The sequence below is a fragment of the Saccopteryx bilineata genome, chromosome 2, assembly GCF_036850765.1.
Source record: "Saccopteryx bilineata isolate mSacBil1 chromosome 2, mSacBil1_pri_phased_curated, whole genome shotgun sequence".
In the NCBI taxonomy this organism is placed as follows: domain Eukaryota; kingdom Metazoa; phylum Chordata; class Mammalia; order Chiroptera; family Emballonuridae; genus Saccopteryx; species Saccopteryx bilineata.
Window position 1 is genome coordinate 134,662,748 of NC_089491.1, and position 22,882 is coordinate 134,685,629.

A 22,882-nucleotide genomic window follows, 5' to 3' on the forward strand; every position below is an offset into this window, starting at 1 on the left:
CAAATGCGCCCAACCGGGATCCACCCGGCATGCCCACCAGGGGGCGATGCTCTGCCCATCTGGGGCGTTGCTCTGTTGCAACCAGAGCCATTTTAGCGCCTGAGGCAGAGGCCATGGAGCCATCCTCAGCTCTCGGGCCAACTTTTCTCCAATGGAGCCTTGGCTGCGGGGGGGGGGGGGGGGGAGAAACAGAGAGGAAGGAGAGGGGGAGGGGTGGAGAAGCAGATAGGGCACATCTCCTGTGTGCCCTGGCTGGGAATCAAACCCGGGACTCTTGCACGCCAGTAAGACTGCTCCTATTTGGGTTTTGAACCCACCAAAGGCTGAGAATCATCCACCAAAAAGGCTGTTGGAGTCCCATCCGTGCCAGACTGGCGCAGGCATGTGTGCCAGTTTTGTCATTTTCTTGACAAGGTCCTCAACTGCCTGGCCCTGGTCATCTATTTGCAGGCAACAATTAGTGAGATTGAATTTCCCACACACTCTTCCTTCTGCTGCTAACAGATAGTCTAGTGCCAACCTGTATTGGTAGATGGCGTTTCTCATTTGAGTTTGCTGATGTGCAAGGAGTGTTAGGGCTCTCCCAGTCTCATTGGTAATGATTTCTGAAACTGCCTGCAATCGGATAATCCAGTTTAACATGTAAATGGGAGTGCGGTATCCCCAAGATCCATCCTCTGCCCAGGTGGCAGGTCCATAGTATTGGAGTATCTGCTCTGGGGCCCACTCGTTATCTTTCCAGTCTCTTATCTGGAGTTCTCTCTTTACTCACTGTGAGGGTTGTGTGGCTGGGTAGCCAAGCAGTTCCCCTGCTTTCAGAAGCAAGAGGAGAAAGGAGAGCTTTATCGTACCTATTATACAGCTTCCTTCCCAATTCTTGGGGAGACAGGTATAAGCCCTGTTCCCACAGATCCAGTAAAGTCCACGTGGTGCTATCTGTCATTCACCTCTTAATGCTTCTCAATCTTGTTACCTTTCACACAGTAAGGGGACAAGATTGCTGGGTCTTCTTGGCTGAAGAAGAGCCTACAAATGAACATGAAACATTTCTTTTAGCTCAAGCTAACTGCTCTCTCCGGGCTGCCAGGAAGAAATATCTCTAACTTTACCATGGGAGAACTTTCACACACACACACACACACACAACTCTCCTTATCTCTGAATTCCTAATCTCCATATACTTGACCCCTTCTTTATCAAGTTCCTACAGGCCTGGATGAGAGAAATCTCTAGGATTACCTACAATCAAATGCTCCTACACTCCTATTCCCCAATACCCCAAGGAGAACTTCACGAGGGATGACAGCAGGAAGAAGCCGCCCCTCAGCCTGAGAAGTTCCCTCCTGAATATTCTCCAAACCCCTTTCCTTTTAACCACACATATTCAGTCCTTCTAAAAACTTACACCAACAGTTTCCCTGTCTCTAAAAATCTCCACATATCCTACCATTCGAGAGGAACCAGACCAGCACATCTCATGGGGCTCATCCAGGAGACCATGTATCACCATGTCACTCTGTCCACTTGGCACTCACAGCAAGCAACTAACAGTTATTACCTCGCAAAATTTTTTTACTTCCTCACTCAGGTTTTCAGAGACATCGCCTGGTTCAGACCTTACAGCATGGAAATTGACGACCTCCTTAACTGGATGGGGAACTTGGCTTGGCAAGGTTCCCTTCTTGAGTTCTCTCCAGAAGAAGCAATAATTTTCCAATTTTTTCTCCCCTTTCTCCTCATTACCCCTTACCGTATATTATAAAATTAATAACTGCCTTTCTTTTATATGTAACCAGAGAGTTGAGAAATGATAGATACATGAATTCCAAACTGCCCTTTTGCTGTTCCGCTTGGTTGCCTGACCCCACCCTTAATTACCAGACAATCGCCCATGAGACAAAGGAACTCCAGGAAGCTGGTCAATCACCCCAATGATGAGTATTCCAGAAAGCTGGAGCACATCCTTACTTGAGGCTATCCCCAACCCTATAAAGTTTTACCTCAGTCTGTTTTCGGTGCTCTTCTCCCTGGGAGAAGTGCCCGGCAGGGTTCCTTTCTTTCTTTCAATAAAGCCTGTTACTCTGGTCTTTCAGACTCCCATGGATTCCAACACTATCCAGTCTCTGGCCCTGCCTGGGTCCTGCCAGGCTCCAGTTAGCTTGGGGAATCTAGCCTACAGATTTCTCTCCATCTGGTTTCCCCACCACACACTTTGTTTGGAGGTGGCATTATAATATTGTTGCCCAAGCTGTTGTAAAGTACCGTACCTTACATCTGTGGGTTTATATAGAGACACCCAATCCAGATGAATTTTGAAGGGTTTTATTAAAAGGAGGAGATTTATTAATATGCCAGCTGCATATGACTGACATGGGGCATATATGACCCAAATCGTGCAGCCCCAAAGGTATCTCAGGCTTGTTATATACCCTTTGACCACACACAGGTTGGGGGGGGGGGCATGACAGCATGACACAATCATTAACAAGATTATAACATTTGTCTAGTGCAGTGGTCCCAAGTACCCCATCAGACACACAACCAATAGTAACAGCTTAATCCACGGAAGTAGCTATGAGCACTGTTGGACAGATAAAATATATTATGCTCATTTGGTTAAAGATGGCGCTGCCCACGTGGAATCCGTCACCCAGTGATATTAATGTGTGTTGGGGGCTGGCAGAATCCTTGTAGCCTGGGGCTTGGTTTGAGGATTAAACCTTTCCCACCCGTCTTGATGTGGGGTGGTACAATCCCATCATGTCCCAGATAAGTGACTTTGTATTAGAGACTTCCCTATTTTGTATATTGGATTAAAGGTTTGGATTTCTACACTATAAAATAGGGGCAGAATGGGAGCTTGCTCTCTTGGTTCCTGAGATTAACATTAGAGGAGAGAGCAGAGAGGAGAGCAGAGAAAGGCCACGTGGAGGAGGCCAGGGGAAGCAGCCAAGATGGCAGAGTGTTGAGTGAGAGGCCAGTTTGTGCAGTTTGATGCTGGAGAAGGAAGGAGATGGGGAACAGAGGTGAATAAGTCTGGCGAGCTAGAAACCTTTGATTCTAAGAAACTCAGATAAGTCAGTAGCTTTGTGAGCACTGAATGTGATTGGGTTTTGGAGCCCAGTGTGTGTTTTTTACTTGCCCGCCGGGTGCAAGCTAGGATTAAAGGTGATGGCCCATCAGTTCTTGGCTCTGTTGTTTCTTTACCGACTGTCCGAATCCAGTGCGAACCTGCATGGGCCAGGCGGTGGCTGTGATGGTGGTCCTGGCCACTGGCTTTACAAGCACATATGTACTATTTTTTTTTTTTTACAGAGACAGAGAGTCAGAGAGGGATATAGGGACAGACAGGAACAGAGAGATGAGAAGCATCAATTATTAGTTTTTTGTTGTGACACTTTAGTTGTTCATTGATTGCTTTCTCATATGTGCCTTGACCATGGGGCTACAGCAGCCCACACTCTATCAAGCAGGTGACCTCGGGGTCTCAAACCTGGGTCCTCCGCCTCCCAGTCCAATGCTTTATCCACTGCGCCACTGCCTGGTCAGGCTATATACTTTTCATTTACACTATATCTTCTCTCCCAGCTGAGAGACCCACACTCCCTTTCTGTATAACTTATAGCAGCACATGCATCAAAACTTAAGGTGACTTGTCCTGGCTTTCCTTTGACCCTGGTTTGAGCCATGGTTGGCCCATCCTTCCATCCCCAAACTCCTCTTCCCTTTGCTATTTTTACCTCAAACACTACTTCAGTAGGAGGGTCTGTGGGGTTATAACAGATATAAGGTTGGTCATTCCCTGGGTAACATATTGAATATTGAGTCTGATTATAGGTACAGGTCCCTTTCTGGGTTCCCGGGCACTCATAGAAGCCATAGAAAAGCAAGGTGGTGGAGACCTTTTGGCCTTCCTTGGGGATATGAATACACAGTTCACAGTCCTCTGCCCTAGCTCCCTTCCCTCCCAAAGTCCATTATAAGGAGCCCCACAGTGGGGTTCCTCAGGCTTCGGTTGTACGTGGACCAGCCAGCTCCCGATTTGTGGCTGGAGCAAGGCATGTTGTCCTTTTCAGGGTCAACTTACAAGGTTAGGCAGGGTCAGTCTCCACTGTCCACCAGGGCATCTCTGCTGGGGCTTCAGGCTTCAACTGGCTGTGGTGGACTCAGGCAGGTATGCCTTCTACCTTGGCAGCAGAGGGAGTGGTCAGGATCACAGTGTGTGGACCCATCCACATGGGAGTCAGTCCTTGGGTGGTGTATTTCTTTCTTTCTTTCTTTCTTTCTTTCTTTCTTTCTTTCTTTCTTTCTTTCTTTCTTTCTTTCTTTCTTTATTTTTACAGAGACAGAGTGAGTCAGAGAGAGGGATAGACAGGAACAGACAGACAGGAACGGAGAGAGACGAGAAGCATCTATCATTAGTTCTTCATTGCGCGTTGCAACACCTCAGTTGTTCATTGACTGCCCTCCCATATGTGCCTTGACCGCGGGCCTTCAGCAGACGGAGTAACCCCCTGCTGGAGCCAGTGACCTTGGGTTCAAGCTGGTGGGCTTTTTGCTTAAACCAGATGAGCCCACGCTCAAGCTGGCAACCTCGGGGTCTCGAACCTGGGTCCTCTGCATCCCAGTCTGATGCTCTATCCACTGCACCACTGCCTGGTCAGGCAGGTGGTGTACTTCTTTACCCAGACTGAGTCCCCAGGCTGGAACGGATGTACCAGATCTCCCGGCAGTGCTGAAAGCACCTCTCAGACAGTCTTTTGAACAGTCTGCTGAGTAATCTGTAGACCCTGTAGGTACTTAAGGAGGGAGTGGTTACTTAACTCAGCTGTTATTTCTTCTCTGAGTTTTGGTAGTAAGAGAGGGGGTCTCCCAAACATTATTTCAAAAGGAGTGAATCTTTCCTTGTAGGGAGTGTACCTTGCCCTAAGGAGTTAAGGGGAGTAAGGTGGGCCATCTTCCACCTGTTTCAAAAACAAATTTGGTTAAAGTTTCTTTAAAAAAAAAAAAAGTTTCTTTTAAGGTCCGATTCATGCATTCTACCTGCTCTGAACTTTGGGGCCTGTAGTCATAATGTAATTTCCAATTAATATTGAGTGCCTTTCCTACTAGCTGTGAGATCTTGGATACAAATGCAGGCCCATCATTAGACTCAATATTAATGGGCAAGCTAACTCTGGGAATAATTTTATATAGCAATTTCTTAACAACTGTTACTGCGGTCTCATTTCTAGTAGGAAAAGCATCTACCTATCCTAAAAAGGTGTCAATTACTTTAGTAAAATCTATTTCTAAATGTTCACCTGGGAAAGTTCCTCTCTCTTTGTTTCTCTTTATAATCTCTTTACTTTGCTTAGTATTTATTTGGGCACAGACTAAAAACACTCGGACATTGTGCCTTCTGCAATAGATTCTAAGTCTGGCTTTTCTAATTATTTCTTCTTATTCTTAGTCGTCCCTTTCTGCTGGCAAAATCTTTTTCTAATTGGTTACAAAAAAACCTTTGGCAACAAGGGTTCTAGTAAAGTTACTAAAATTTCCTAAAAACCCCACTGGTTTTAGGGCTACCTTATTGGTAGTATCGTCAGCTGCTTGGTTTTTCTTGAGTTTCTAGGGAGTACCCCTCTTTTGGTGCCCTGGACAGTGGATGATGGCCACTATTTCAAGAAAGCAGGCTCCTGCATTGTTGGGTTTGAGCCTCACCTTCGTTAGTTCTTAAGCCTTCTCCTGATGGACCCTCTTCAACTGTGCCTGTCTTAGGTTGTTCCTGCCTTCAGGAATCTTACTCATCTTTCGCTAACCAGACATCTTAGGGGCCAGAGTTATGTGCGTGAGGGAGGAGCAGTGTCTCTTCTTAAATGCTTAGATTTTTAGCAGCTGTTTCTACCTTTTTAACTTATCTTGAGGAAGTTTTCTAATTTTTGTAATACATCCCTTTCTAATTTCTAGAGCTGAGTGCTATGTAAGGACTAAGTTGACTGCCTTAGTGTTTTCTGGGTCTAGAGGTGCATAGACTCTGTAAGCTTTCTGTAATGTAAGAAAGCTGCAGGGGTCTTCTGAGGATCCTGAATAACTTCTGACACCTTAGACAAATTTATGGTTCTTTTTCTTAGTATCTTTCCTGACCCTGGCTAACAGAAACTGGTGGAAAGTGTCCAAAATTTCCTCTCCTGCTTGATGCTAAGGTCCCACCTAGGCCAGGCAATCAGAAACATTTTCTTGAGGTGCTCTCGGTTGTCCTAAGTGGGGCAGCGTATATACAGTCCAGATTCTAAATGTCCTGTTAGGGCTTGAGGCTTCCCTGAGAAAGGGGATTCTGAGCGTTCTAATTCTATAGGTCACTTGGGAAAAAAGGGATTTAAACTATGTCCTATTACATCCATGCTTCAAATTCTAAATATCTAGTTAAAAGCACTAACTGAAATGACCAATACTTCATAAAATAAATCTTATACTCTACTTGATCATAAATCCCTTTTACATTCTAAGAAAACATACCTTATTTATGCTGTAGCTTTATGGACCCTAACAGATAATGTCTAAAAAGCTCAAGAGAAAAAGATTTCTGTTTAAATCCTTTAGCTCTTTTAATCTGGGCACAAACTTTAAATGTTTCCTACTACCACAATTAGTCATCTATTTTCTCCTTTCCACCTACTATGTTGAGAATTGTACTATTAAGCTAATCAATAATAATATTTGTCACTCCGGGTTTAGTGACTTAATATTGAACAATACTGCTTCCACGGTCTACAAGCTCATGAGCAGACTGGACCTTACCCCTTTAACTGCTTCAGAAATGATAATAAGCTGAACATTTATACACTGTATAAAAAGATATCATTTATAATCATTACATATCTCCTAATATTTAAACCAAGATTTCAACATCACAGGGGTATAAAATTGCAAATAAAAAAGAAAATTAGCCTGACCAGGTGGTGGCGCAGTGGATAGAGCATCGGACTGGGATGCGGAAGGACCCAGGTTCGAGACCCGAGGTCACCAGCTTGAGCGCGGGCTCATCTGGCTTGAGCAAAAAGCTCACCAGCTTGGACCCAAGGTCGCTGGCTCCAGCAAGGGGTTACTCCGTCTGCTGAAGGCCCACAGTCAAGGCCCACAGTCAAGGCACATATGAGAAAGCAATCAATGATCAACTAAGAAGTTGCAACGCGCAATGAAAAACTAATGATTGATGCTTCTCATCTCTCTCCATTCTTGTCTGTCTGTCCCTGTCTATCTCTGCCTCTGTAAAAAATAAAATAAAATAAAAAAAAAAAAGAAAATTAACAAAAGACTGTTGAAATAACATATACATTTCTAACATAGAAAATATTTTTTCCACAACAATGGATCCTTGGTACAAAAAGACGTCTTCATATTTGGCAGACTATACAATTTTATATGCCTCATTGTTGGGCAGATAAACTATATTATGCTCACCTTGTTAAAGATGGTGCTGCCCATGTGGAAGCCTGTTCCCCAGGTGATAACATTAGTTGCTGTTCCTGCTTGGGATGGGTGTGATTGTATTAATATGTGTTGGGGCAAGGCTTTTGCACCAAAAGGGGTTTTTTTTTTTGGTTTTTTTTTTCCAGAGGCAGAGATAGACAGGGACAGACAGACAGGAACGAAGAGAGATGAGAAGCATCAATCATTAGTTTTTCGTTGCATGCTGTGACACCTTAGTTGTTCATTGATAGCTTTCTCATATGTGCCTTGACCGCGGGCCTTCAGTAGACCGAGTAACCCCTTATTCGAGCCAGCAACCTTGGGTCCAAGCTGGTGAGCTTTTTGCTCAAGCCAGATGAGTCCGCGCTCAAGCTGGCGACCTCGGGGTCTCAAACCTGGGTCCTCTGCATCCCAGTCCGACGCTCTATCCACTGTGCCACCACCTGGTCAGGCTCACACCAAAAGGTTTTAAAAGGAAGAGAGATCACATTGTTCCGGGGAGAAGAGTGATTATGTTCTAGGAGGACCCCATACTATAGGAGAGCAGAAAAAGGCCACATGGAGGAGAGGAGAGAAGCAGCCAACATTGTGGAGTGCTGAGGGAAGAGCCAGTTTGTGCAGTTTGTGCAGAGAGAAGGAGATGGGAAACAGAGGTGAATAAGGCTTGTGAGCTAGAAACCTTTGATTCTAGGAAACTCGGATAAGTCAGTAGCTTTGTGAGCACTGAATGAGTGGGTTTTGGAGCTCAGTTTTACTTGCCCACCAGGTGCAAGCTAGGATTAAAGCTAATGGCCTACCAGTTTTCAGCTCCGTTGTTTCATTACCATCTATCTGAATCTAATGCGAACCTGCATATGAATGGCTACGATGGTGGCTACTGACCTTACACTCATCATTAGTACAAATTTAGTACAATTTACAATAAGCAGATTGTAAACTATGACCCCCAATTAACCACTGATTTACTGAGAAAAATAAGGAATGGTCAAAATGCACTCACTATTTCGTAGCTGTCTAGCTGGCTAAGAGATGCTAACCCTCTTTTTTTGTGTGTGTGTGTGTATTTTTCTGAAGCTGGAAACGGGGAGAGACAGTCAGACTCCCGCATGCGCCCGACTGGGATCCACCCGGCATGCCCACCAGGGGGCGACGCTCTGCCCACCAGGGGGCAATGCTCTGCCCCTCTGGGGTGTCGCACTTTTGCAACCAGAGCCACTCTAGCGCCTGGGGCAGAGGCCGAGGAGCCATCCCCAGCGCCCGGGCCATCTTTGTTCCATTGGAGCCTTGGCTGCGGGAGGGGAAGAGAGAGACAGAGAGGAAGGAGAGGGGGAGGGGTGGAGAAGCAAATGGGCGCCTCTCCTGTGTGCCCTGGCCAGGAATCGAACCCAGGACTTCTGCACGCCAGGCCGATGCTCTACCACTGAGCCAACCGGCCAGGGTGCTAACCCTCTTTTTGATGTACAGTGCTTTATACCATCAAGTCAATATAAGGGTCGGGGTGCCTGGGATCCCTGGTGCCTAAGGGGGAGCAGGCACTGGGAGCTGCGCGAGGACTCGCCACTTGGCACTGCTCCTTGGAGCATAAGTAAGCGCAGTGGGGCCCCTGAACACTATGGAGGTGGCACTATCCCTGCTGCAGCTCCCTCCTCCCCTTTTTTTTTCTTTTTACAAACATGGCTTCTTTCTCTGCCTCTTCTCCAGCAAACATTAGCAAAACAATGGCCCCTCCCAAGCAGGAGTGTAATCCAATCCGCCACTTGCAATCAACTGCCCTGTTCTGAGGGCAAGCATATACGTGGCTGCCCAGCACCATTTTTAACAATAAAAGTAGCAAACTAAAAAAAACACACAAATTTTACAAGCTCCCCTGACCAGGCGGTGGCGCAGTGGATAAAGCAATGGACTGGGATGCAGAAGACCCAGGTTTGAGACCCCGAAGTTACCAGCTTGAGCACGGGCTCATATGGTTTGAGCAAAGCTCACCAGCTTGGACCCAATGTCACTGGCTCGAGCAAGGGGTTACTCGGTCTACTGAAGGCCCATGGTCAAGGCACATATGAGACAGCAATCAATGAACAACTAAGGTGTCGCAACAAAAAACTCATGATTGATGCTTCTCATCTCTCTCCGTTCCTGTGAGAGGGATATATAGGGACAGACAGACAGAAATATATATATATTTATTTATTTATTTTTTACAAACTCATTTTCCCAATGAGTTTGTAAAAGAACTAGGGCTATTCTAGTTCATATGAGGTCCTCAATTTCCCTGGTGACATAGTAACCCCATAATCCCCTGAGAACCCTTTCTTAAAATTCTTTTGTTTTTAATTAATTTTTTTATTTTTACAGGGACAGAGAGAGAGTCAGAGAGAGGGACAGACAGGGACAGACAGATGGGAACAGAGAGAGATGAGAAGCATCAATCATCAGTTTTTGTTGCAACACCTTAGTTGTTCATTGATTGCTTTCTCATATGTGCTTTGACCACGGGCCTTCAGCAGACTGAGTAACCCCTTGCTCGAGCCAGTGACCTTGGGTCCAAGCTGGTGAGCTTTTGCTCAAACCAGATGAACTCGCACTCAAGCTGGCGACCTGGGAGTCTCGAACCTGGGTCCTCTGCATTCTAGTCCAACATTCTATCCACTGTGCCACCGCCTGGTCAGGCCTTTTCTTAAAATTTTTGACCATCATGGCTAAAGCACTGGGTTTCCCCTGTGAACCTCATGCCTCCCGCATCAGACAACAATTACGCCACCCAAATGAATTGGGGAAGGGTAGGGGAAATTTGGAGGGGACCCAACACTCGCTTTGGCCCTGTGGAAGAGTCGGAACCCTCTCCTGATGTCAGTCTCATTCATTTCACACTCATTCTCTTTCATACAACTTCCCACACATCAGTGGAGGGTGACAAGTCACTACTCCTAACCTATGAAGGCCTACAGAGTGTCGGTCCCTGTGTAAAGCCAGTAGCCAGGGCCACTATCACAGCAGCCTGGCCCATGCAGGTTCGTATTGGATTCGGACAGTTGGCATAGAAACAATGGAGCCAAAAACTGGTGGGCCATCATCTTTAATCCTAGCTTGCACCCGGCAGGCAAGCAAAAACACACACTGGGGTCCAAAACCCACTCACATGCAGTGCTCACAAAGCTACTGACTTACCCAAGTTTCCTAGAATTAAAGGTTTCTAGCTCACCAGACTTATTCACCTCTGTTCCCCATCTCCTTCCTTCTCCCTGCACCAACTCGGCACCAACTGGCTTCTCACTCAACACTCCGCCATCTTGGCTGCTTCTCCTGGCCTCCTCCACGTGGCCTTTCTTTGCTCTCCTCTCTAATGCTAATCTCAGGAACCAAAAGAGCAAGCTCCCATTCTGCCCCCATTTTATAGTGTAGAAATCCAAACCTTTAATCCAATATACAAAATAGGGAGTCTCTAATACAAAGTCACTTATCTGGGGCATGATGGGATTGTACCACCCCACATCAAAAAGGGTGGGAAAGGCTTAGTCCTAAAACTAAGCCCCAGGCTACAAGGATCCTGCCTGCCCACAGCCCACAGAGACACACATTAATATCACCTGGGCAATGGCCTCCACGTGGGCAGCGCCATCTTTAACAAAGTGAGCATAACATATTTTATCTGCCCAACACCCTGAGAATCCCATCGGCCATTATCCCACCACTCATGATCCCATCACTTATGATCCCATCATTTATGATCCTAACACTCATTCTTCTTGCTGTAGCTGCAGTTCATTTCAAGGAACTGATAACCAGGAAAGTATACACCCACGGTTTGTTATTTTCCAAACATTTCTGTCTGGCCTTGTTCTCTTTTCTTTCTTTAAGATTCTGCCAAAGAGGCCCTGGCCGGTTGGCTCGGCGGTAGAGCGTCGGCCTGGCATGCGGAGGACCCGGGTTCGATTCCCGGCCAGGGCACATGGGAGAGGCGCCCATTTGCTTCTCCACCCCATCCCCCTTCCTCTCTGTCTCTCTCTTCCCCTCCCACAGCCAGGGCTCCGTTGGAGCAGGGATGGCCCGGGCGCTGGGGATGGCTCCTTGGCCTCTGCCCCGGGCGCTGGAGTGGCTCTGGTTGCGGCAGAGCGACGCCCCAGAGGGGCAGAGCGTCGCCCCCTGGTGGGCAGAGCGTCACCCCTGGTGGGTGTGCCAGGTGGATCCCGGTCGGGCGCATGCGGGAGTCTGTCTGACTGTCTCTCCCCATTTCCAGCTTTGGAAAAATACAAAAAAAAAAAGATTCTGCCAAAGAAAAGTTCTTATCTTTTCTACTTTCCTTCTTAATACTATTCCTACCCCGTATCTTCCAAATGGGTAAAACTTTTTTGGGTCAGTATGTTGATATCTGAAACTAGTTTCTACCCTATACTTCCTCCAGCACTCTCTTAGGTCTTCAGTTAGTTTTATCTTTAAGCAATAAGACACAGTGAGGAAGGATGCTGGTGCAGCATTCAAACAGATGACGCCCTGTGTTCACAGACCTCTATTTTTATAGCATTTGCTATTTTGATCCTTGAGTTCATGTGCATTTCCCTCTTACCCTCCAGCATTTTTTGAGTCAGGAATATAAACCTTTTAGAAACCCAAAAAGGTCTTTGCTTCTTTCTGATAGATCAAGAGTTCCTCATTTTAAATCACATATTTGTTTTGGTAAGTTGTGGTCCCCACTGACCTTGTAAGTGAGTTATGTGGCGTAACTTACAAAATCAACTTGCTTACCCTGTTTTGTTTATTTGTACAGAACCCAAGGGACGGAGCTCAGTTCACATACTGTGGGAGGAAAAAAAGAAAGAAGGAAAGAATTCTTTGTGTTGAAAACAGAGAAACAAATTTTACATTCAAGCTGCTATACTACTTTACTCTTCCTGAAACAGCTGATAGTAAACCAAAGTTGTTTAGGAGGAAAGAAAAATTAACCTGGAATGTAGGTCACCTAACAAGCTATGAAACCTGTTTCCTTGATTTGTTTGATTGCATTGGGGGGGGTGGGGGGAGGCCTCCAGTCAGGGCCCAGAGAACCTGCAATGGACTGAATGTTCATGTCACCCCCAAATTCATATGTTGAAATCCTAACCTCTACTGAGATGATCATAGGGGGTGAGGCTTTTGGGATGTAGAGCCCCATGCATGGGATTAGTGCCCTTAAAATAGGGATTCCGGAAAGCTCTTTTGTCATGTGAGATACAACAATAAAACAGCAGGCTGCCTCAGGAAGAGGGTCTGAACCAAAACTCAGCCATGTCGGCACCCTGAACTTGAACTTCCAGCCACCAGAACTATGAGAAACAAGTTTCTGTTGTAAATAAGCTAGTTTATGTGTTGATCAAATAAGTTTGTAAATTGATATTGTTTGCTCATGTATAGTTTGCATTGGGTGTGGGGGACAGGCTGTAAGCAGGCCAGGTCATTATAGCCTGAGGCTTAGTTTTAAGACTAAGCTTTTCCCCACACCCTTGACTGATTGCATGATGTGGGGTGGTGCACTCTCTTGAGGAATCCTATTATGCCTCACAGATAAGTGACTTTGTATCAGAGACTTCCTTGTTTGTATATTGGATTAAAGGTTTTGATTTCTACACTGTAAAGTGGGGCTGACCAGGAGCTTGCTCTCTCAGTTCCTGACTCGGTTCCTGATATTAGCATTAGAGAGGAAAGCAGAGAAAGGTCACGTGGAGTAGGCTAGGAGAAGCAGCCAAGATGATAGACTGCTGAGGGAGAAGCCAGTTTGAGCAGAGAGAAGGAGATGGGAAACAGAGGTGAATAAGGCTGGTGAGCTAGAAACCTTTGATTCTAGGAATCTCAGATAAATCAGTGGCTTTGGGAGCCCTGAATGGAAAGGGAAGTGTTTTCCCACTGTGTGTATTTCTTGCTCACCGGGTGCAAACTAGGATTAAAGCTAATGGCCTACCAGTTCTTGGCTCCGTTATTTTATTACTGTCTGTTCGAATCCAATTGGAACCTCCATGGGCCAGATGGCTGTGATGGTGGCCGTGGCTACTAGCTTTGCATTATGGTAGTTTGTTAAAGTGCCTGAACAAGGATAGCCTAATCCCAACAAAGCACATTGTTATGGAAGCAGAGGAAGATAAAGTTCAGGTACTGACAAAGGATAGTAGTGGTTACTTTCTTAGTGAGCAGCAGAATCATTCCAACCTCTAGAGAAAGGACAGAATAAAATACAAAAGGAAAGACCCTGTGGGGTAGGAAAAGTAAAGATTAAAAAACCAAAATATTGGCCCTGGCCGGTTGGCTCAGCGGTAGAGCGTCGGCCTGGTGTGCGGGGGGGACCTGGGTTCGATTCCGGCCAGGGAACATAGGAGAAGCGCTGTAAAGCCAGGAGCCACCATTGGGGCCATTCACATGCAGGTTCGCATTGGATTCAGACAGTCGGTAAAGAAACAGCGAAGCCAAAAACTGATGGGCCATAGTCTTTAATTCTAGCTTGCACCCGGCGGGCAAGTAAAAATACACACTGGGCTCCAAAACCCACTCACATTCAGTGCTCACAAAGCCACTGACTTATCCGAGTTTCCTAGAATCAAAGGTTTCTAGCTCATCAGCCTTATTCTCCTCAGTTCCCCATCTCCTTCCTTATCCCAGATACAAACTCTACACAAACTGGGGTCTCACTCAGTACTCCTCCATCTTGGCTGCTTTTCCTGGCCTCCTCCACGTGGCCTCCTTCCGCTGCTGGCTCTACCTTCTCTGCTCTCTCATGCTAACCTCAGGAACCAAGAGCGCAAGCTCCTGTTTTGCCCCCACTTTATACTGTAGCTTCACAACCTCTAATCCAATATACAAAGTAGGGAAGTCTCTAATACAAAGTCACCTCTCTGAGGCATGATTGGATTGTACCACCCCACATCAAAAAGGGTGGGAAAGGCTTAATCACAAAACCAAGCCCCCAGGCTACAAGGATTCTCAACACACATTAATATCACCTGGGCAACGGCCTCACGTGGGCAGCGACGTTTTTTGTTTTTTTTTTTTTCATTTTTCTGAAGCTGGAAACAGGGAGAGACAGTCAGACTCCCGCATGCGCCCGACCGGGATCCACCTGGCACGCCCACCAGGGGCGGTGCTCTGCCCCCCAGGGGGCGATGCTCTGCCCATCCTGGGCGTCGCCATATTGCGACCAGAGCCACTCTAGCGCCTGAGGCAGAGGCCACAGAGCCATGCCCAGCGCCCGGGCCATCTCTGCTCCAATGGAGCCTTGGCTGCGGGAGGGGAAGAGAGAGACAGAGAGGAAAGCGCGGCGGAGGGGTGGAGAAGCAAATGGGCGCTTCTCCTGTGTGCCCTGGCCGGGAATCGAACCCGGGTCCTCCACACGCTAGGCCGACGCTCTACCGCTGAGCCAACCGGCCAGGGCAGAAGAGCAGGAAGCATCAACTCCCATATGTGCCTTGACCAGGCAAGCCCAGGGTTTTGAACCAGTGACCTCAGCGTTTCCAGGTCGACGCTTTATCCACTGCACCACCACAGGTCAGGCTGCAGCGACGTTTTTTAACAAAGTGAGCATAATACATTTTATCTGCCCAACAAGCGCCCATTTGCTTCTCCACCTTCCCCTTCCTCTCTGTCTCTCTCTTCCCCTCCTGCAGCCAAGGCTCCATTGGAGCAAAGATGGCCCGGGTGCTGGAGATGGCTCCTTGGCCTCTGCCCCAGGCGCTAGAGTGGCTCTGGTTGCGGCAGAGCGACGCCCCGGAGGGGCAGAGCATCGCCCCCTGGTGGACAGAGCGTCGCCCCTGGTGGGCGTGCCGGGTGGATCCCAGTCAGGCGCATGCGGGAGTCTGTCTGCCTGTCTCTCCCCGTTTCCAGCTTCAGAAAAATGCAAAAAAAAAAAAAAAAAAAATTGAAGTAAGGACTCTATCAACTCCTCAATGACAAGGGTGTAAATTCTCAGAGCCATTATAACTATTAGGAACTGGGAATTCTGGTTTCTGGTGGGATTAAATAGCACAAAGATTAAATAGGGACTTTGGCAAAGTCCCTAGCTGTTGTGTCTGAGTTTCCCATCTGCTATATGAGGATAATACCTGCTTTAAAACAGTCTTGTAAATAGATCATTGGATTGGAATTTAGAGGATTGGATTCTAGTAGAAATACAACTGAGTGGGTCTTAGTTTCGTCATTTGTAAAATAAAATAAAGCCTCTATTGTTTCTTATATAATTCAGTCATTTTACATAGTTCCCTGGAAATGTAAAGACTTCCCAGAAATACAAAATTACAGCCTGACCAGGCTGTGGTGCAGTGGATAGAGCGTCGGACTGGGACGCGGAGGACCCAGGTTCAAAACCCCGAGGCCGCCAGTTTGAGTGCGGTCTCATCTGGTTTGAGCAATGCTCACCATCTTGAGCCCAAGGTTGTGGAGCCCCCGCCCGGTCAAGGCACATATGAGAAAGCAATCACTGAGAAACTAAGGTGCCGCAGCAAAGAATTGATGCTTCTCATCTCCCTTCCAGTCTGTCTGTTCCTCTCCCTGTCTGTGTCACAAAATCACATTTTTCTTTCTTTCATTCAATAAATATTTATTTGGGTCTTAGTGTGTACTTTGCACTGTACTAGGAACTGAGGACAAAACAAAGCCCCTCCAGGAGTTTTTTTTTTTTTTTTTTTAATTATTCAGTCAGAGGAGGGGAGTCAGAGAGATGGACTCCTGCATGCACCCCGACTGGGATCCACCCAGCAAGCCAATAGGGTGGATGCTCTGCCCATCTGGGGCATTGCTCTGTTGCTCGGCAACAAAGCTTTTCTTAGTGCCTGAGGCTGAGGCCATGGAGCCCTCTTCAGTGCCTGGTGCCAACTTGCTCCAATCGAGCCATGGCTGCATGAGGGGAAAATCAGAGAGAAGAGGGGGGTAGAGAAGCAGATGGGTGCTTCTCCTGTGTGCCCTGACTGGGAATCAAACCCAGGACATTAACATGCTGGGCTGATGCTCTACCACTTAGCCAACTGTCCAGGGTGCCCTCCAGGAGTTTATATTGTACTTGGGGAAGAGACACAATATAGGGAGAAAAATGAAGCTGAGTGAGAAGGCTAGAGAGTAATGAGAAACACTATTTTACTTAATATGGCACAGAAGGCCTCTCTGATTTGAAGAAAGAACTGAACCATGTGTGTGTCTGGGAGAAGAGCATTTTAGGCAGAGAGAATGGCTGGAGCAGTGTGAGTGAGGAGAAAAGCAACAGGAGATAAGGGCAGAGAAAGAGAGAGGCCTAGATTGTGTAGGACCTCAGAGGCCACCGTAAAGAATCTGGTTTTTTTTTTACATGAGATTGGAAGACATTGGAGGGTTTTAAGCAAAGTCATGACAAGATTAGACTTTTGTTTTAACAGTGTTACTCTGGTCTCTGTGCATCAAATAGGCTATAGTGAGGCAAGAATGGAAGTGGACAACCCAGTAAGCAGAGGAGATAGTGAGAAGTGGCCAGATTTTGGATAGGAGTTTTTGGTGGATTGGATGTGGATTGTGAGAAAAAGAGGTATGACTTCAAAGCCCTGGCCCAGTAGCTCAGTTGGTTACAGCATCCTCCTGAGACACCAAGGTTGTGGGTTCAATCCCTGCTCAGAACACATATAAGAATCAACCAAGGAATGCATAAATAAGAGGAACAACAAATCTATGTGGGTTTGTTGTTGTTTACAGAGAGAGAGCGAGAGAGAGATAGACAGGGACAGACAGAAACAGAGAGATGAGAAGCATCAATCATTAGTTTTTCGTTGCACATTGCGACACCTTAGTCATTCATTGATTGCTTTCTCATATGTGCCTTGACCGTGGGCCTTCAGCAGACCGAGTAACCCTTTTCTCGAACCAGTGACTTTGGGTTCAAGCTGGTGAGCTTTTGCTCAAATCAGATGAGCCCACGCTCAAGCTGGTGAGCTCAGGGTCTCGAACCTGGGTCCTTGGCATCCCAGTCCGACGCTCTATTCACTGTGCCACCACCTGGTCAGGCAACAAATCTATGTTTTTATCTCTCTTCCCCTCCCTTCTTCTCTCTAAAATCAATAAATAATTTTTAAAATTTTTTTTGTGTGTGGCAGAGACAGAGAGAGTCAGAGAAAGGGTCAGATAGGGACAGACAGACAAGAAGGGAGAGAGATGAGACACATCAATTCTTCTTTGTGGCTCCTTAGTTGTTCATTGATTGATTTCTCATACGTGCCTTGACCAGGGGGGCTACAGCAGACTGAGTGACCCCTTGCTCAAGCCAGCGACCTTGGGCTCAAGCTGGTGAGCCTTGCTCAAACCAGATAAGCCCGCCCTCAAGCTGGCAACCTTGAGGTCTTGAACTTGTGTCCTCGGCATCCCAGTCAGACACTCTATTCACTGCTCTACCACCTGGTTAGGCAATAAAATTATTTTTAAAAAGTGATGCCAAGAGTTTGGGCCTGAAAACTGAAAAAAAAAAATGGAGTTGATATTAAGATGAGGTGCACTCTGGGATCAATACGTCTGAGGGTGGTAAGGAAATCAGGGCTTGCTTTGAGCATATTAAGTATGAGATGCCTATTAGGCATCCAAGTGAAGAATCAAAGTAGGAAGTCAATCAATATGCATATGGATCCCAGGGTAGGAAGGGACCAGAACCTCTAACCCAGATCCTCAAGTTTCTGTAGTTTCTATATTAGGGATCCAGTCTGGGTAGATTAGGAGTGCCTGACAATAGCCCAGTGGCAGTAAAGGACACTGGGACCCAAAATAAAATCACCCTGAGGAATGTGGAGGTCTCGACTAGTGATGCAGTTTAAGACAAGGCCCCGAGCACTGCTGTGGGAGCACAAGTTGTGCCCCTGCACAAGCTGAACCAGAGACCAGAAGCCCCTGGGAGCCTCACCGTCTAAGTGAGTGTGCAAATTTGACCTAGGAGAGCTAGTTCCCTCCCTGCCTGAGTTGGAATGCTACCAATCCTGCCTCACTTCCCCTGCCCCAATTTGGAATGTGTAAACCTCCCAAGATTTTGTGAATCATCCTGATAGGAGGAGGGACAAGTTTTGAGAGGTGTTCACAGTATAGAAATTGGTAGAAACTGATATCTAGCTGGATTGGAGAATGAAGGACATGAAACAGCTCTGAATTTTCTCTCTGGTCCTGATAGGAAATACCAGGAGAGATATGTGTGTGTGTGTGTGGGGGGGGGTTTTGCAGGGTTATTTCTGTTTATGTTTGTTTGTTTGTTTTTTATGTGAGGTTGGAGTGAGATTGCTTTTGGCCTTCCAGTAGAGAGTTTTAGATTCCTTCAGAACACACAGTAGCAAGGTCTAGTAGGTATAGGGATGTCAAGAGAAACTTAAAGGCGCCACTGCTGTAGAGCTTCTCATGGAAACACCAATAAAATGTATATGCGATCAATCTTGTAACCTATGTAAATGATAACAATTAACCCATATAAGTAGCTCATTGTGTTTTCCACATTTACAGACAGACAACGGGAAGTCAAGATAGTCTCTCACCTTCCTCAGAAACTTTAACTGCTTCCACTCACTCCTCTCTACCCACACTACTGATGATTCCTTTACCTCTTTTACTCTTTTTTTTTTCTCTTACAGAGACAGAGAGAGAGTCAGAGAGAGGGATAGATAGGGACAGACAGACAGGAACGGAGAGAGATGAGAAGCATCAATCATCAGTTTTTTGTTGCGACATCTTAGTTGTTCATTGATTGCTTTCTCATATGTGCCTTGACCGCGGACCTTCAGCAGACCAAGTAACCCCCTTGCTCGAACCAGTGACCTTTGGTACAAGCTGGTGAGCTTTGCTCAAACCAGATGAGCCTGCGCTCAAGCTGGCGACCTCGAGGTCTCGAACCTGGGTCTTCCGCATCCCAGTCTGACGCTCTATCCACTGCGCCACCGCCTGGTCAAGCCTCTTTTACTCTTCATAACAGCTGCTCCCAATCTCTCCAATATCCTTCAAGTGCCTAATCTACACTTACTTGTTCACTCCTAACAGATAACCTAGATTCCTAATTTAGTGACAGAATTAAGAAATCTAACCTCTTTCATCCTATCCTCAACAAAGTGTCTGTGTCTCTTTCTTGTTCCTGATATTACCATCCTTCTTGTCTCTCATTAGGGTCCCATCCAATATGATTAATACACTTGCTCCCTAGTTTTTTCCTACTTAGTCTCTGGAATCTAGCTTTTATAAATTAACCCCTTTTCTTGGTCCTTCACTCTCTTTGTCTACACAAATTAGAACAAAACCATATCGTTATTTATCGCTTGAGTAACTATTCTATATCTCTTCCTGTATATCTTTTAGTCACAGCTATGGCCTTTTTTTTTCATCCTCCCATCTGCTTTTTAGCCCTAAAAAGTGACCCATCCCACTGCCCCATCGTGATTTTAATATTAAGCCTCCCACTATTCAAACACCACCTCCACCTTTCCAGCAAGAGAAAACCAATCCCAACAACCCTTCTATTTAACAAGACTGACAAGCCATCAATCCCACCACCTTCTCACTTTCTTTACCGCCTTCTGTGCTCAGTCTTTCTTTCCATAGCCATCACCAATAATTATGCTCTAGCTTATACCTGCGATTCCTGTGTTCCATTTTCTTTGTTGTACTTACTTAACACAACCTCACACCTAATGAGATCTAACCCTGCCTATCCTCCATGCCTACTGGCATGGCTGTGGCCTGCTGACGGATCATTTAAAATCCATGATTACTAACCTCCAGAGGGCCTTCCATTGATCAGCAGTCTCACAGTATAATCCTTCACTTCTCCCCTCCTAAAAGTCTTTTTCGGGGTACTGGGCAGATAAAATATATTATGCTCATTTTGTTAAAGATGGCTCTGCCTATGTGGATGCCCATTGCCCAGATGATAATATTAGTTGCCCTTCTTGCTTGGGATAGGCACGATTATACTAATGTGTGTTGGGGGAGGGCTTTCATGCCAAAAGGTTTTATTTATTTTTTTAAAAATATTATTTTTATTTTTATTTATTTATTCATTTTAGAGGAGAGAGAGAGAGAGAAGGGGGGAGGAGCAGGAAGCATCAACTCCCATATGTCCCTTGACCAGGCAAGCCCAGGGTTTCGAACCGGTGACCTCAGCATTTCCAGGTCAACACTTTATCCACTGCGCCACCACAGGTCAGGCAAAAGTATTTTTTAATTTATTCATTTTAGAGAGGAGAAAGAGAGAGAGAGAGAAGAGGGGAGGAGCAGGAAGCATCAACTCCCACATATGCGTTGACCAGGCAAGCCCAGGGTTTCGAACCAGCGACCTCAGCATTTCCAGGTCGACGCTTTATCCACCGCACCACCACAGGTCAGGCCTCATGCCAAAAGGTTTTAAAAGGAGGAGAGATCATGTTGTTCTGGGGAAGAGTGATTACATTCTAGGAAGAGCCCATGGAGGCAGGACAGGGATGCCACGTTGAGGAGGCAGCCAGAATAGCAGATTAGGAGAAGGAATGGGGAACAGAGGTGAATAAGACTGTTGAGGTAGAAACCTTTGATTCTAGGAAACGCAGATAAGTCAGTGGCTTTGGGATCCCTGAATAGAAAGAGAAGTATTTCCCACTGTGTGTACATATTTCTCGGATGCTGGGTGCGAGCTAGGATTAAAGGTAATGGCCCACCAGTTCTTGGCTCCGTTGTTTCATTACCGTCTGTATGAATCAAATGCGAACCTGCATGGGCCAGGCAGCTGTGATCGTGGCCGCGGCTACTGGCTTTACATGGGGTTTGTTTGTTTGTTTGTTTGTTTTGAGAGACAGAGACAGGAACATCAAACTGTTACTGTAAGTGCCCTGACCAGGGACCGAACTGGAACCTCTGTGCTTTGGACGACACTCCAACCAACCGCTATCCAGCCAGGGCTCTAAAAGTCTTTTTGTATCTTCTTTACAACCCTCAGCCTCCCCAAATTTCCTCCCCATTTCGCTCTCAGTTCATAACTGTCCATCCTTATTTGCTAAGAAGACACAAGCACCTAGAGTGTCCACAAGCCCCACTACTAAAACTTCCTTGTTAATATACAATTTTTAAGAAGTTAAAATCAGCCTGATCAGGTGGTGGCACAGTGGATAGAGCATCGGACTGGGATGCAGAGGACCCAGGTTCGAGACCCCAAGGTCGCCAGCTTGAGCATGGGCTCATCTGGTTTAAGCAAAAGCCCACCAGCTTGAACCCAAGGTCGCTGGCTCGAGCAAGGGGTTACTCAGTCTGCTGAAGGCCCACGGTCAAGGCACATATGAGAAAGCAATCAATGAACAACTAAGGTGTCGCGATGAAAAACTGATGATTGGTGCCTCTCATCTCTCTCCGTTCTTGTCTGTCTGTCCCTGTCTATCCCTCTCTCTGACTCACTCTGTCTCTGTAAAAAAAAAAAAAAAAAAGTTAAAATCAAGACTTGTATAAATATAGAATCAACATGTGTCTGAGATGTATTGACTAAGTAAGGAACTAGTAAAATGATAAAGTTGGCACAGAGCATATAAGGAACAAGAGTTGATATAGTTTATCAGGAAAAGCGTTTTAAAAATGTTAGACTAGCCTGACCAGGTGGTGGTGCAGTGGATAGAGCATCGGACTGGGATGCGGAAGACCCAGGTTCGAGACCCCGAGGTCACCAGCTTGAGCGTGGGCTCATCTGGTTTGAGCAAAAAGCCCACCAGCGTGAACCCAAGGTCACTGGCTCCAGCAAGGGGTTACTCAGTCTACTGAAGGTCCGTGGTCAAGGCACATATGAGAAAGCAATCAATGAACAACTAAGGTGTTGCAACGCACAATAAAAAACTAATGATTGATGCTTCTCATCTCTCTCTGTTCCTGTCTGTCTGTCCCTGTCTACCCCTCTCTGACTCACTGTCTGTCTCTGTGAAAAAAAAACAAAAAACAAAAAAAACAAACTCTAAAAATGTTAGACTAAGATTGCTAGGTTAGATCCAAAACTGGTTAATACCCTACCCGGGAAATAAATATATAGCCTGTGAGGTTATATTTTCCACAGGACAGAAGTTACTTGTATTTCTCTCAGAAAGACTGATTTGTATTGCTTAAGTTTTTTATAAGAAACAGTTATAAAATATCCTAATCAATAGTAAGTAGAGACTGACCCGGTGCTGGCACAATGGATAGAGCATTGGCCTGGGACACTGAGGTTGCTGGCTTGAGTGTGGGCTCATTAGCTTGACTGTGAGGTTGCCAGCTTGAGTGTGGGACAGTAGACATGACCCCATGGTCGCTGACTTGAGCCTATAGGTCACTTAACTTGAAGCCCAAGGTTGCTAGCTTGAGCAAAGTGTCTGTCACTTGGCTCAGCTGGATCCCTCTGGTCCAGGTATGTATGAGAAGCAATCAATGAAAAAACTCAACTATGAGTTGATGCTTCTCATCTCTCTCCCCTTCCTGTCTGTCCCTCTCTCTCTCTCTCTCTAAAAAAAAA